This window comes from Elephas maximus, chromosome 25 (genome assembly GCF_024166365.1).
Source record: "Elephas maximus indicus isolate mEleMax1 chromosome 25, mEleMax1 primary haplotype, whole genome shotgun sequence".
Taxonomy (NCBI): Eukaryota; Metazoa; Chordata; class Mammalia; order Proboscidea; family Elephantidae; genus Elephas; species Elephas maximus.
Window position 1 is genome coordinate 33272619 of NC_064843.1, and position 14867 is coordinate 33287485.

The following is a 14867-nucleotide window of genomic DNA, read 5'->3' on the forward strand; positions in this document are numbered from 1 at the left end:
GGAGAGGCAGGGAATGGCTTCCACACAGTCAGGGAGGCTGACCTGGCACACCCACCCTCCCTGCCCTGCTCTGCCTTCCCCATCCAGGGTGGCTGAACTAGGGGTTCTAGAGTGTGTGGGGCTCAAGTTCGTGCCTGTGAACATAGGGGTGTCTGTGTGTGTGGGGGGGGGTGTTTGTGCATGATGTGTGAGTCTGGGGTGTGTGAGTGGTCTAGGTGTGGATGCTTTGTGAGAGACACAGACTGTGAGTGGGAAGCAGGCTGTGGAGAGTTCCAGAGCGCGTGCTCGCCTTTCTTCCTCCCAAAGTTGGGTTCACAGGCCTTCAGAGTTCCACATCCTTGGGCCCTAAAAAGCTGCCTGCCTCTTGGGGGACCCTGTATTTTGCTAAGTTGAGCCTGGAACATGGCTTTGGTCTCCCAGGAGCCCCCAGCTCCCATACCCGTCTCTGTCCCTTGCTCCCATATCTCCTGGTGGCTACTGCCCTCAACTCAGGACCATTTTGGGAGCCTCTTGGGCCAGATTAATTTCTCCCATCAGGCTTTGCCTTGATCTTCCAATGGGCTGTGAAACCCCTGCAAAAAGGCAGCTGGGATCCAGGGTCCATAGTCTGGAGCCCAGCCCTGTGTTCTCAAACAGTTTGCCTTTGGCTTCTGAACTCTCCTTTCCTCTGCCATAATGGGGCAATGCCCATGTCTCTCAAGTGGGTAGCTTGGGGAGAAAGTGCTGGAAAAAAGATTTGTGGCCTTAGACCTGGAAGGGGCCATCATGGTCATTTAGTGAAGCTATTCTCCTGATGGATGTGTGTGCTAGCACCCACTGAGTTGCCCACATTTTACTTGCACACCTCTGGGAACAGAGAACTCACTGTCTACAAAGAGCCCATTCCATTCTGAGTAGTGTTGAATGTAAGAAAGTTCTACTTCCTACGGAGGTTTTAAATTGGCCTCTCTGTGGCTTCTCCCCACTGGCCTCAGACCTGCCACATTGGGGCCATGAGGCTCAACCTCCATCTTTCCTGCTGAGGTGGGAGGGTCAACACGAAGCCTGGCAGGGACCCTCAGGCTGAAAGGCCATTTCTGAGGCCAGGTGAAAGGCTGAGAACCCTCAAAGCCATGCTGGGCTGAACAGGCATGGAGAGGTCAAGGTAGGACCATACTACTGGGGGCCCAACCTCATGGCTGGGTAGATGGGAGCCCCCAAATCCTGCCAGGCCAGGTATGCTGGAGGAGGCAGCAATTGCCTGAGGGTCTCAGGGAAGCTTGGGGGTGATGCCCTGGCCGGGCCCTGATCAGGGCTACCCATGGCTGCTGCAGAGATGAAAGATGATGCGTGCAAAGAGCTTGGCACATGGAGGGGGCTTGATGAGAACTGCTGTGAGGATATTATTCACCTGTCCACCCATTCATACTTGTTCTCCTCTGAGCCAGCCCCAGGGCTGAGGGCTAGTGGCCTGGAGATGAAGCAGGCCCAGTCCCCCCACCTGCACGTCCCCACCCCCAAGGAATGACAGGTTGGGGAGGCCAACCTGCTCTGGATATGTGGTCATTATGCAGTACATCCCCTGCACACAGATGTATCACACAGAAGGGGCCGCAGGCATCTCCAGCTCACTCTGTTTCTGGAGGTGGGGGGAGCCCAGTCCCCTCTTCCCAGAGGCCAGGCATTGTTGTTTTACAGGAACCAATACCTCCATTTTAAAGAGGAAAAACTGAGCCCCAGGGAAGCTAAAGGTCTTGTCCAAGAGGTCACAGCAAGGTCAAGACCCCTAACACCCTCGCAGAGCTGCAGCTTCCTAGGAGGGACCATGGCAGGGTTTCAGGCCCTGCAGGCTGCCCTGGAGCTTGGGGCAGGTAAGATAAGGCTGCAGGGACACCTGCCCTACTGAGCAGTCTCATTCTCACTGACCCACACTCCAGCCTGGAGGCAGCTGGCTGTAGTAGCCCTGGCCTGGATACAGGACATCGTGGACCCCAGCCCTGGCACGAACATGCTGTGTGGCCTTAGATAGAGATAAATAAAGACTTTCCCCTCTCGGAGCCTGTCTCCTCACCTCTAGGATGAAGGTTCTTGAACTGGATCAGGAAAGACAAACAGGCTTCCTCTCAGCCTCCTGTGATTGGGCAGCCGAGGTTACCTGGGGCACTGCATTGAGAAGGGGCGTCATGGTTAGTCACGTCTCTGCTGGTGAGGGACCAGAAGCGGCAGGGTGAGGGTCACGTCCCAAGAGCCTCCTCAAATACCCCTCACAGGTCCCACCTCACCACACAGAAGGCATGAAACACTTGGGGCCTCTTTCTGAGGAGCCCACAGGGCCTCTTGTGTTGTGACCCCAGAGGCCACTGCACTGTCCTGGCTTATTGATCTCTTCAGCCTCATAGCCCTGCCTGACCCGACCAGCTCCCATCCACCTTCCCTGCCAATTTGTCCTGGCAGATGACCAGGCTTGTGATAGTGGTGGGGAAAATTAAAGAGTCTCTGATGAAGGTACAAAAGACTCCACTCTGAGTGAGGTACATAAATGAAGACTGTTTTTCTGGCCTTGCTGGTTCTAGGTTGTGTTCCAGGCAGACAGGTGGGGAAGAAAAGGAAGGAAAGGGTTCACCTGCTGTGTGACACGCACTTTCACATTCTGTACTTCATTTCATCTTCACTGATATCCTGAGAGGTGGCTACACCAGTTGCTGTCAATTCCGACTCATGGCACCCCACGTGTGTCAGAGTTAGAACTGTACTCCACAGGGTTTTCAATGACTGATTTTTCAGAAGGGGATCACCAGGCCTTTCTTCTGGGTGCATTCGAAAATTTCAGTTCGCAGTTGAGCATGTTAACTGTTTGCACCAACCATGGACTCTGAGAAGCAGCTACTACCCCCATTTTACAGATAAGGAAACTGAGTCTCAGAGAAGTTCAGTGAGTTCCCTAGTATTATCATTATCATATCAGTGGTAAGCCTGGGATTCTGTCAGGTTCTATGTCTTAGGCATCTAGTGCAGCTGTAACAGACATACCACAAGTGGATGGCTTTAACTAAGAGAAATTTATTCTCTCACAGTCTAGTATTCTACAAGTCTGAATTCAAGATGCTGGCTCCAGGGGAAGGCTTTCTGTCTCTGTCAGCTCTGGAGGAAGGTCCTTGTGATGATGCATCAGTCTTCCCTTGGTCTGGGAGATTCTCTGTGCAGGGACCACAGGTCCAAAGGGCACATTCTGCTCCTAGCACTGCTTTCTTGGTGGTATAAGTCCCCCATGTCTCTCTGCTTGATTCTCTCTTTTATATCTCAAAAAAGACTGACTTAAGACACTATCTAATCTTGTAGATCTCATCAATATAACTGCTGCTAATCCATCATTTTTACATCATAGTGATAGGATTTACAATATATAGGAAACTCACATAAAATGGTGGACAGTACTGACAATACTGAGAATCATGGCCCGGATAAGTTGACAGATTTTTTGGGGGACACAATTCACTCCACGACACTCCAGAAGCCAAGTGTCTCCTCTATCTGGCCAAATGGCCACCAACAGGGTGCTCTGGTGATAATAAGACCTTACCCGTGGCTCTTAGTTTCCTAGAGCTGCCATAACAAAACATCACAAGCTGGATAGCTTACAAGAGCAGAAATTTATGACAGTTCCACAATAATACTAGGAGACTTCAACACACCACTCTTGGTAAAGGACAGAATGTCTAGAAAGAAATTCAGCAAAGATACAGAAGAGCTAAAGAGCACAGTCAGCCAACTTGACCCTCATAGACATGTATAGAACACTCCACCCAACAGCTGCAAAGTACACTTTCTTTTCCAATGCACATGGAACATTCTCCAGAATAGACCACATCTTAGGCCACAGAGCAACCCTCAACAAAATTCAAAACACTGAGATAATACAAAGTATATTCTCTGACCACAACGCCATCAAAGTAGAAATTAATGACAGGAAGAGTAAGGAAAAAAGAATCAATTACCTGGAAATTGAATAATACCCTGCTTAAAGTTTTTTTTTTATAAACATCACTGGATAATAGAAGAAGTCAGAGATGGAATCAAAAAATTCCTAGAATCAAATGAGAATGAAAACACATCATACCAAAACATTTGGGACACTGCAAAGGCAGTCCTCAGGGTCAATTTATAGCAATAGATACACAGATCAAAAAAGAAGAAAGGGACAAAATCAAAACATTAGCCACATAACTTGAACAAATAGAAGGAGAACAGAAAAAGAAGCCCAAGCCACCAGAAGAAAGAAAATAATAAAGATCAGAGCAGAAATAACTGAAATAGAGAATAGAAAAATAATAGAAAGAATCAACAAAACTAAAAGTTGTTTCTTTGAAAGGATCAACAAAATTGACAAACCACTGGCCCAACTGACAAAAGAAAAACAGGAGAGGACACAAATAACCCAAATAAGAAATGAAATGGGGGACATTACAACAGACTTAACTGAAATAAAAAGGATCGTACCAGAGAATTATGTTTTCACCAAATTTGAAAACCTAGAGGAAACGGACAAATTTCTAGTAACGCACTATCTACCCAAACTAACACGAAATGATGTTGGAAATCTGAATAGACCTATAACAAAAGAAAAAATTGAAAAGGAAAAAAAACCCAACAACAACAACAAAAAAGCCCTGGCCTGGATGGCTTTACTGGAGAATTCTACCAAACATTCAGAGAAGAGCTTACACCAGCACTACTCAAACTGTTTCAGAACACAGAAAAGGAAGCGCTACTTCTGAATTCATTCTATGAAGCCAGCATAACCCTGATACCAAAACCAGGCAAAGACACCAAAAAAAAAAAGGAAAAAGAAAATTACAGACCAATAGCTCTCGTGAATATAGATGTAAAAATTCTCAACAAAATTCTAGCCAATAGAATTCAGCAGCATATCAAAAAAATAATACACCACAACCAAGTAAGATTCATACCAGATATGCAAGGATGGTCCAACATTAGAAAATCAATCAACATAATCCACCACCTAAATAAAAAGAATCACATGATCATCTCAGTCAATGCAGAAAAGGTATTCAACAAAGTGCAACACCCATTCCTGATAAAAACTTTCAATAAAATAGTATAGAAAGAAAATTTCTCAACATAATAAAGGGAAAATATGCAAAATCAACAGACAACATCATTATTAATTCAGAGAGGCTAAAAACATTCCCCTTGAGAACAGGAACAAGACAAGGATGCCCTTATCACCACTTCTATTTAACATTGTGTTGGAAGTCCTACCTAGAGCAATAAGGCAAGAAACAGAAATAAAGGGCATCCAGATTGGTAATGAAGAAGTTAAACTCCCCCTATTTGCAGATGATATGACACTATATGAAAACCCTGACAGAAAATCCAAAAGACTCCATGAGAAAACTACTAGAACTAATAGAAAGATTCAGCACAGTGGCAGGATACAAGATAAACATACAAAAATCAGTTGGATTCCTATACACCAATAAAGAGAACGATGAAAAGGAAATCAGGAAAACAATACCATTTATAATAGCCCCTAAAAAAATTAAATACTTGAGAATAAATCTAACCAGGGATGTAAAAAACCTATACAAAGAAAACTACAAAACACTACTGTGAGATCTACATAAATGGAAAAACATACCATGCTCACGGATAGCTAGACTCAACATTGTGAAAACAACGATTCTACCCAATGCAATTTATAAATACAAAGCAATCTCAATCCAAATACCAACAACATTCTTCAAAGAGATGGAAAAACTTATCATTAACTTTATATGGAAAGGGCAGAAGCCCCAGATAAGTAAAGCACTATTGAAGAAGAATAATAAAGTAGGAGGATACTACCTGACCTCAGAACCTACTATACAGCTACGGTAGTCAAAACAGTCTGGTACTGGTACAAAGACAGATACATTGACCAGTGGAACAGAATTGAGAACCCAGATGTAAATCCATGCACCTATGGTCATCTGATCTTCAACAAGGGGTCAAAGTCCATCAAATGAGGAAAAGACAGTCTTTTTAACAAATGGTGCTGGCAAAACTGGATGCCCTCCTGCAAAAAAAAAAAATGAAACAGGACCCGTACCTCACACCATATACAAAAACTAACTCAAAATGGATCAAAGACCTAAATATAAAGCCAAAAACCATAAAGTTCACAGAAGAAAAAAATAGGATCAACTCTAGAGGCCCTAATACACGGGCTTAACAGGATACAAACCCAAACCAACAACACACAAGCTCCAGAGGATAAGCTAGATAACTGGGATCTTCTAAAGATCATCAAAAGACATCACCAAAAGAGTAAAAAGGGAACCTACAGACTGGGAAAAAAATTTTGGCTACTGTAAATCAGACAAAGATCTAATACCTAAAATCTACAAGAAAATCCAACATCTCTACAACAAAAAGACAAATAATCCAATTAAAAAATGGGCAAAAGAAATGAAAAAAAACACTTCACCAAAGAAGACTTTGAGGTGGTCAAAAGACACGTGAAGAAATGTTCACGATCTCTAGCCATTATAGAAATGCGAATCAAAACCACAATGAGATACCATCTCACCCCTGCATTACTGGCACGAATCAATAAAACAGGAAATAACAAATGTTGGAGAGGCTGTGGGGAGATTGGAACTCTTATGCACTGCTGGTGGGAATGCAAAATGATACAACCATTTTGGAAAACGATATGGCGCTTCCTTAGAAAGCTGGAAATAGAAATACCATATGATCTAGCAATCCCACTCCTAGGAATATATCCTAGAGAAATAAGAGTCGTCACACAGAGGGACATATGCATACCCATGTTCATTGCAGCATTGTTCACAACAGCAAAAGGATGGGAACAACTTAGATGCCCAACAACAGATGAATGGATAAACAAACTGTGGTACATACACACAAAGGAGTACTACGCAATGATAAAGAACAACGATGAATCTGTGAAGCATCTCATAACATGGATGAATCTGGAGGGCATTATGCTGAGTGAAATAAGTCAATCACAAAAGGACAAATATTGTATGAGACCACTACTGTAAAAACTCCTGAAAAGGTTTACATACAAAAAGAAACCACCTTTGATGGTTACAAGGGAGGGGAGGGGTGGGGATGGAAAAACACTTAATAGACAATAGATAAGTGGAAACTTTTGTGAAGGGTAAGACAGTACACAATACTGGGGAAACCAGCACAACTTGTACAAGGCAAGGTCCTGGTAGCTCCATGGAAACATCCAAACTCCCTGAGGGACCAAATTGCTGGGCTGAGGGCTGTGGGGACCATGATCTCGGGGAATATCTAGTTTAATTGCCATAACATAGTTTATAAAGACGCTAGCAAGTGGCCATCTAAGATGCATCAGTGAGTCTTAACCCACCTGGATCAAAGGAGAATGAAGAACACCAAGGACACAAGGTAATTACGAGCCCAAGAGACAGAAAGGGCTACATGAACTAGAGACTACATCATCCTGAGACCAGAAGAACTAGATGGTGCCCGGCCACAACCGATGAGTGCCCTGACAGGGAACACAACAGATAACTCCTAAGGGAGCAGGAGAACAGTGGGATGCAGACCCCAAATTTGCATAAAAAGACCAGACTTAATGGTCTGACTGAGACTAGAAGGACCCTGGTGGTCATGGTCCCCAAACCTTCTGTAGGCCCAGGACAGGAACCATTCCCGAAGACAACTCGTCCGACATGGATTGGACTGGACATTGGGTTGAAGAGAGAGGCAGATGAGGAGTGAGCTAATTGTATCAGGTGGACACGAGACTATGTTGGCATCTCCTGTCTGGAGGGGAGATGGGAGGGTGGAGGGGGTTAGAAGCTGGCAAAACGGTCACAAAAAGAGAGACTGGAAGGAGGGAGCGGGCTGTCTCATTAGGGGGAAAGTAATTGGGAGTATGTAGTAAGGTCTATATAAGTTTATATGTGAGAGACTGACTTGACTTGTAAACTTTCACTTAAGGTACAATAAAAATTACTAAAAAAAAACATAGTTTATAAAGAATATGTTCTACATTCTACTTTGGTGAGTAGAGTCTGGGGTCTTAAAAGCCTGTGAGCAGTCATCTAGGATACTCCACTGGTATCACCCCTTTGGGAGCAAGGAAGAATGAAGAAAACTAAAGATACAAGGGAAAGATTAGTCCAAGGGACTAATGGACCCCATCTATCATGGCCTCCACCAGACTGAGTCCAGAACAACAAGATGGTGCCGGGCTACCACCACTGACTGGTCTGACAGGGATTACAATAGAGGGTCCCAGACAGAGCTGGTGAAAAATGTAGAACAAAATTCTAACTCAAAAAGAAAAGACCAGACTTGCTGCCCTGACAGAGACTGGAGAAACTCTGAGAGTATGGCCCCAGACACCCTCTCAGCTCAGTAATGAGGTCACTCCTGAGGTTCACCCTTCAGCCAAATATTGAAGACATGGAACAAAACAAGACTAAAGAGGTGCACCAGCCCTGGGGCAGGGACTGAAAGGCAGGAGAGAACAGGAAAGCTAGTAATAGGGAACCCAGGGTTGAGAAGGGAGAGTGTTGCTGTGCTGTGGGGTTGTTAACCAATGTCATATAACAATGTGTGTACCAACTGTTTAATGAGAAACTAGTTTGTTCTGTAAACCTTCATCTAAAGTACAGTTTAAAAAAAAAAAGAACAGAAATTTATTATCTCACAGTTCCCAAGGCTAGGAGTCTGAATTGGGGGTGTCGGCAGGGCCATGTTCTCTCCAAAGGCTCTAAGATCTCTTCCAGCTTCTGGGAGCCCCAGGCATTTCTTGGCTGCTCCTTGGCTTGTAGATATATTGTCACATGGCCTTCTTCCCTGTGTCTGTATCTCTTCTCTTTTATAAGGAGATACTCAGATTGGATTAGGATCCGTGTTAACTGATAAATCTTCAAAGACCCTATTTCAACATATCTTTTTGGGGTACACAACTCAGTCCATAATAGGCTCAGAAAAGACTTAGGATCTAGTCCTAGCAGCTCTTTCAATGAGTTACCGTGGGGTCTGGAGCTGTTTATATTGCTTCACTTCGTCTCGATGTCTTCACCTGCAAAATGGGATAATAAGCCTTCCTCTGCTTTTTGAGCACTCCCATGTAAGCCTCCACTCTGCCCAAGCTCTTGGAGTTGTCTCGCATTTGAGGCACACTCGCGAATGCATGGGTGAGGAGGCCAGGCCGTGTTGGTATCCTACAGCATCCGACCTTGAAGAGGTCAATTCTCCTGCCAGGGGATGGACAGAGGTACCCAGAGATTAGAATGTCTTCCTGCACCCTCAGAAAGAATGTAGTAAAGCACAAAATTTGCAATCCACTGGCTTGCAAATGTGTTTTTGGTTGGCTTGCACAGTGTTGTTTTTTTTTTTTAATCTGAATTTGTTGCCAACATTTAAAAATAGAGAAGTTTCACTTAAAATCCAGATTTCTGGCTTCTCTTGAAAAACTGAAAGCTCTGACAAGTTTGGCCTTGAATTGGCTCAATCTGGGAGCAGCACTGCCCTCTCCTCGTCCGCGGAGGCTCTCCACGCACTGTGTGACTGCCTGACCCTGGCTGGCATCCCCATGTGCTTCCCCTGGTGTAAGTGAAGACCTTGGGGCTCAAGTCACACTGTGCCACTGGAAAGTTCCGTAACTTCTCAGGGCCTGTTTCCTCACTGGTCAAATAGGGATTCCCATAGTGCCTACTTCATAGGGATGCTGCAAGTCTTCAAAGAGCGAATGCCTGGCACATAGTAAGTATTCAGTACATGCTGGCCACGGTCTTTACGCCACCATCCTGCCCATGACTGGGACTGAGAAGTCAAGAGCAGCAGCAATAGCAGTGCTCACTGCCCTGCTCTGGCCCTGGTACTCTCCTTTGGCTGCATACATGCTCTCTTGCGTGGTGGTGCCAGTCCTGTCTGGGTAATGCATCCAAAACAATAGATCAATAGCCACTAAGAGCTCCTATGCCATTCGCAAGGCCCAAAGAACTGTCTAGGCTGCTGGCCAGTGAATTCAGGCTCTTTTTCCCTTTGGGCAGGAAACAAATCATCATGTGACCTTGGATGAGTTATTCTCCCTCCTGGGATCTTAGTTTCCCTAACTCTAGGATGAGAGCATAGGATGGTGGTCTCTAAGAGCCCTTTCAACTCCAACATCTTAGGAGTTTTGCAGATAATAAAGGCCAAAGCCTCACAATGCAGGAGTGAATTAATTAGGACTCTTTTGGCTGCAGTGGCAGAAAACCTGCCTCAAGGGGCTTAAATTAAAAGGTACTGTATTAGTTCATGTAGGAGCAAGCCCAGAGATTGTGAGCTACAGACAGGGCTGGATCCAGAGGCTCCAGTGATGCTGTTGGCTCTCTCTTGCTCTCATCTCCAGCTCAACTTCCTTCTGTATTAGCCTCATCCCCATCTCTGGTATAAGGGCTTCTTTATGATGAGGAATGATGAGCCTTACTAGATCCAACTGAGAATCTTCCCCCGCCATAACTCCAAAAGCAAGCCATATCCTTCTGTACTAGGTCTATCAGAAGTACCCCTGGAAGATGCCAGTTGGCCTAGCTGCAGTCACATTATCTATCCCTGTGGGTGGAAGGATGGGGTAAGGAGATGTGATTGGCACTCCTACCAAAGATGACAGGAAGCAGAAAAAGTCTTCCTCATAGCAAAGGAGGTCAGGTGTCAGATGAATAGTCTAAATTAACAGCTACCACTGGCCAGTCTAGGAGCCCTTTTGTGCAGAGGCAGAGCCTTCTCAGACAAGAAGGGGGCATCTTCAAGTCAAAATATTTACACACTTAGCCCCGTGCTTGGAGCATGAAGGATTCAGAATCATGAGGAAATGGTCCTAGCCCCAGAGAGTGGTAGCAAGGGCCAGCTGTGTGCATAGGATTCTGGTGGCAAACGGGGATTAGGAAGGCTTGTGAGAAGCCACCGGTGGCTGAGGAAAGGACAAGGACGGAGGCGTGATGCAGTATGTTAGCACTTAAAATTTGTTGAGAGAAACAGGGAACAGATGTGAGGCACAAAAGGTAGGAGTGGAGCGGGATTAAGTGGGAATAAGGAAACATGGTTTTGACTGTGGCAAAATAAAAATTAATAACACTGCGGAAACCTAGAACAAAAAGTAGGTTAATCTATGTTTCATCTTGAGATAGGATGGACTTTTAAGCATTAAAGCAATGGAAAAGTCAATTAAAAAAAAAAGCTAGACATATTGGATACCTTAACCGAGTAAACCACACATTCCAAACATCTTAAAAGGCAAGGGGCAAACAGGGGAAATATTTGTAATATTAGGATATTGGTAAGATAAATGCAAGGAGTCCTTGGGTGTGGGTGGTGCAAACAGTTAATGCACTCAGGTACTAACTGAAAGGTCAGAGGTTCGAGTCCCCCCAGAAGCACCTTGGAAGAGAGGCCTGGTGATCTACTTTTGAAAAAATCTGAAAATTCTGTGGAGCATAGTTCTACCTGGACATACATGGGGAGGCCAGGAGTCAGAATTGACTTGATGGCAACAGTTTCCACCCCCCCCCCCACAATAAATGCATATTAGAAAAACAAGCAAACCCATGAAGACCTCAACAGAAAAATGGACGAAAGATATAGACAATTTCCAAAAGGGAAATGAGCAATGGGGTAGCCTTCTTCACTCAAAACATACCACAGAAACCTCCCCTAAAATTCCACGGTGGAAGGGGGTGCATGAATGATCCCTGACCAAGAAAAATTAGTAGCCAACAGAGGCTTCACATGCCCTTGACTCTCATATCCACACAGGTGTTGAAATTTGACTGCAATCTCTCAGTGGGCCACTAACTTACCCAACAGCTTCTCAATAGACCCATCTCAAGTCCCCATCACCAATCCATTACCCAGAATTCCTGCGACAACCCTCATAAACCCCTGCTGATTGCTCCTCCTACCCAAGTGTCTTAGCCATCTAGTGCTGCTATATGAGAAATACCACAAGTGGATGGCTTTAACAAACAGAAGTTTATTCTCTCACAGTCCAGTAGGCTAGAAGTCTGAATTCACGGCGCTGGCTCCAGGGGAAGGCCTTCTCTCTCTCTGCTGGCTCTGGAGGAAGGTCCTTGTCATCAGTCTTCCCTTGGTCTGGGAGCATCTCAGCACAGGAACATCAGGTCCAAAGGACGTGCTCTGCTCCCGGTGCTGCTTTCTTGGTAGTGTGAGGTCCCCACGTCTCTCTGCTCGCTCCTCTCTCAAAAGAGATTGGCTTAAGATACTACCTAATCTTGAAGACCTCATCAATATAACTGACACTAATCCATCTTATTATATCATAGTGATAGGATTTACAGCTAAGGAAATAATGTCAGAAGATAAAATGGTAGAAAATTGTACATCATACAAGGGAATCATGACCTAGTCAAGTTGACAGATATTTTGGGGGGACACAATTCAATCCATGACACCAAGTGTACCATGGACATTTGAGACTAGGAAGGATTGACAGATATCCTGACAATAAAGAAGGGACTCCTGGGGGAGAAGGGGAACCCAGTGAGTTGGTACTCTTCCCAGATTCTGATACTTCAGAGATGTGGAGATTATCAGGATAGCAGGACCCTTGAAAGGCATCCAGTCCATCCCTCACCTGAATCATGAAGACAGCCCCAGCATGCACACCTGATACTATTCTGATCTGAGTCACCATCATTTCTCACCTGGATTCTTGCACTAGTCTCTTTTGTCTTCCTGCTTCCACTCCTGCCCCCCTATGGTCTACATCAAACACAGCAACCAGAGTGATCATGTTAAAACAAGTCTGATGGTGTCACTTCTCTGCTTAAAACCCTCTAGTGGGTTCCCATTTCATGAAAAGTGAAATGAAAAGCTCTTAAAACGTCCATAAAACCTAAACAATCTGGTCCCTCTCTAACCTCTCTGGTTTCCTCTTCTGTTGTCTCCTTTGATCACTCCACTCCTGCCATACTGACCTCCTGGTTCCTTCAACACATTGGACATGGTTCTGCCTGAGGGCCTCTGCACTCATTGTTCACTCTGTTTGGAAGGCTCTGTCTGGAACACTCTTCTCCCAGATACACTCATGGTTCACTTGCTCATCTCCTTCAAATCTCTTTAGAAGCGAGGATGGCTAGACTTTGTCTTCCTTACTTGGGATATGCTATCAGAAGGGACCAATCCCTGAAGAAGAACATCATGCTTGGTAAAGTAGAGGGTCAGTGAAAAAGAATAAGACCCTCAACGAGATAGACTGACACGGTGGCTGCAACAATGGGCTCAAACATACCTGCTGCTGTGAGGATGATGCAGGACCCAGCAATACTTTGTTGTTACAAAAGGGGTCACTACGAGTCGGAATTGACTTGATGGCACCTAACAACACCATCTTCCCCTCACTCTACTAGAATTCTTGATTTCCCTTATCCTGCTCTACTTTTTTCCAGAGCATTTATCCAGCTAACAAACTCTGTAATCTACTAATTATGTTGATTATCTGGCTCCCCTGACTAGGACAGAAGCTCCACAGGGGCAGGAGGCGGTGCCTGACACAAGTATGGGCTGGCTGAAGAAGCTGATGTAGGCCTCCCTGTAACTTCTCCCAGGGGTCTTAAGTTGGTACTCAGAGCTCATGCGGAGACCTTCTCTTTGAAACAGCTCTTAGCTGCTCTACTGTCCCGCATTTCTCTCCCCCTGCTCTTCACGCCATGCTCACTCTCCTCAAGGTATACCCCTGCCTGTCAGGATCCCCTTGGAAGTGTAGAGCCCAGAATGAAGTCAAGTAACACATTTTTGGGGGTGGACAGAGGAAAAATGGAGATATTTTGGGAGGGAAGAAGCAAGACAGAGATCCAAGGAAGAGGGACCTGTTCCATTCTCTCACAGTGACCATCTGACCCTGGACAACTCCAGTGGGTAGCTCCCTCCTTCCACCTTCCTCTCACCAAGCAGTTTAACAAACAGCAAGACAACCTTCAGGATCCCCATTTTCCAGAGAAATCTAGTGAGTTCACAGGGGTGAGCACCAGATCCAGAGCACCTGGCAAAACAGGTTATGTGTGAGGCCTGGCAGATGGGGGAGGGCCGGACACTAGATTTAAGATCATGGGCTGCCCTCCCCACCGCAGCAGTGAGCAGCTGACGTTATTTCTGCCTTTCATCCCAATTCGCAGCAGGGAGGCCGGGACACGGCAGGAGTCCAGGGTTAGGGGGAGAATGGGCAGCACAGGAGACCTTTGACACTCCAGAGATACAAGGAAACAAAGCTTGCCGGAGCCAGATACCATGAACTCTAACGTGAGGAAGCACCGTGCTCTGCAGGTGAAGGCAAGAGGCTTCTGTAGATTCACGGGACCACACAGCCTCACAGGATTGCCAGTTAGTCCAGGTGAGCGGCCCCACTCTGTTCTGCCTTCAGTCTGGCAGCTGTGACTCAGTGTTGGCTTTGTCCACTGTGTTCATTCTGCATTTTCAGCCCCCGTTTCAGCAGGGGATGGATTCTCGGTCAAGCCAAAGTCTGATTAGCTGGAGAGACCAACATGTCACAGTGCCCTGGGAATATTAAATAATATTTACAAGGGGGTGACGCTGGGAAAATAATTACTGGTGGTAACAGGCAATCAATGGCAGGGAACTCCTCCACTGCTCAAGTGGTGAGAAATTAGGCAGGGGGAGGCCCAGAGCAGTGAGGGTTTGTCACAGGGACGGCAGAAGGGGTTGGAAAGTCGCTACCTCTGCTGATTTTGCTAATAGGATAAGCCAGCCTTGCAAATAACAGCCAGACCCCAGGAGGCCTACATTTGAGGGGTTTTAAAACCAGGCCAGGTCCTGTCAATAGCTTCACTTTGAGATGTGTTAGAACTGGAAGGGAG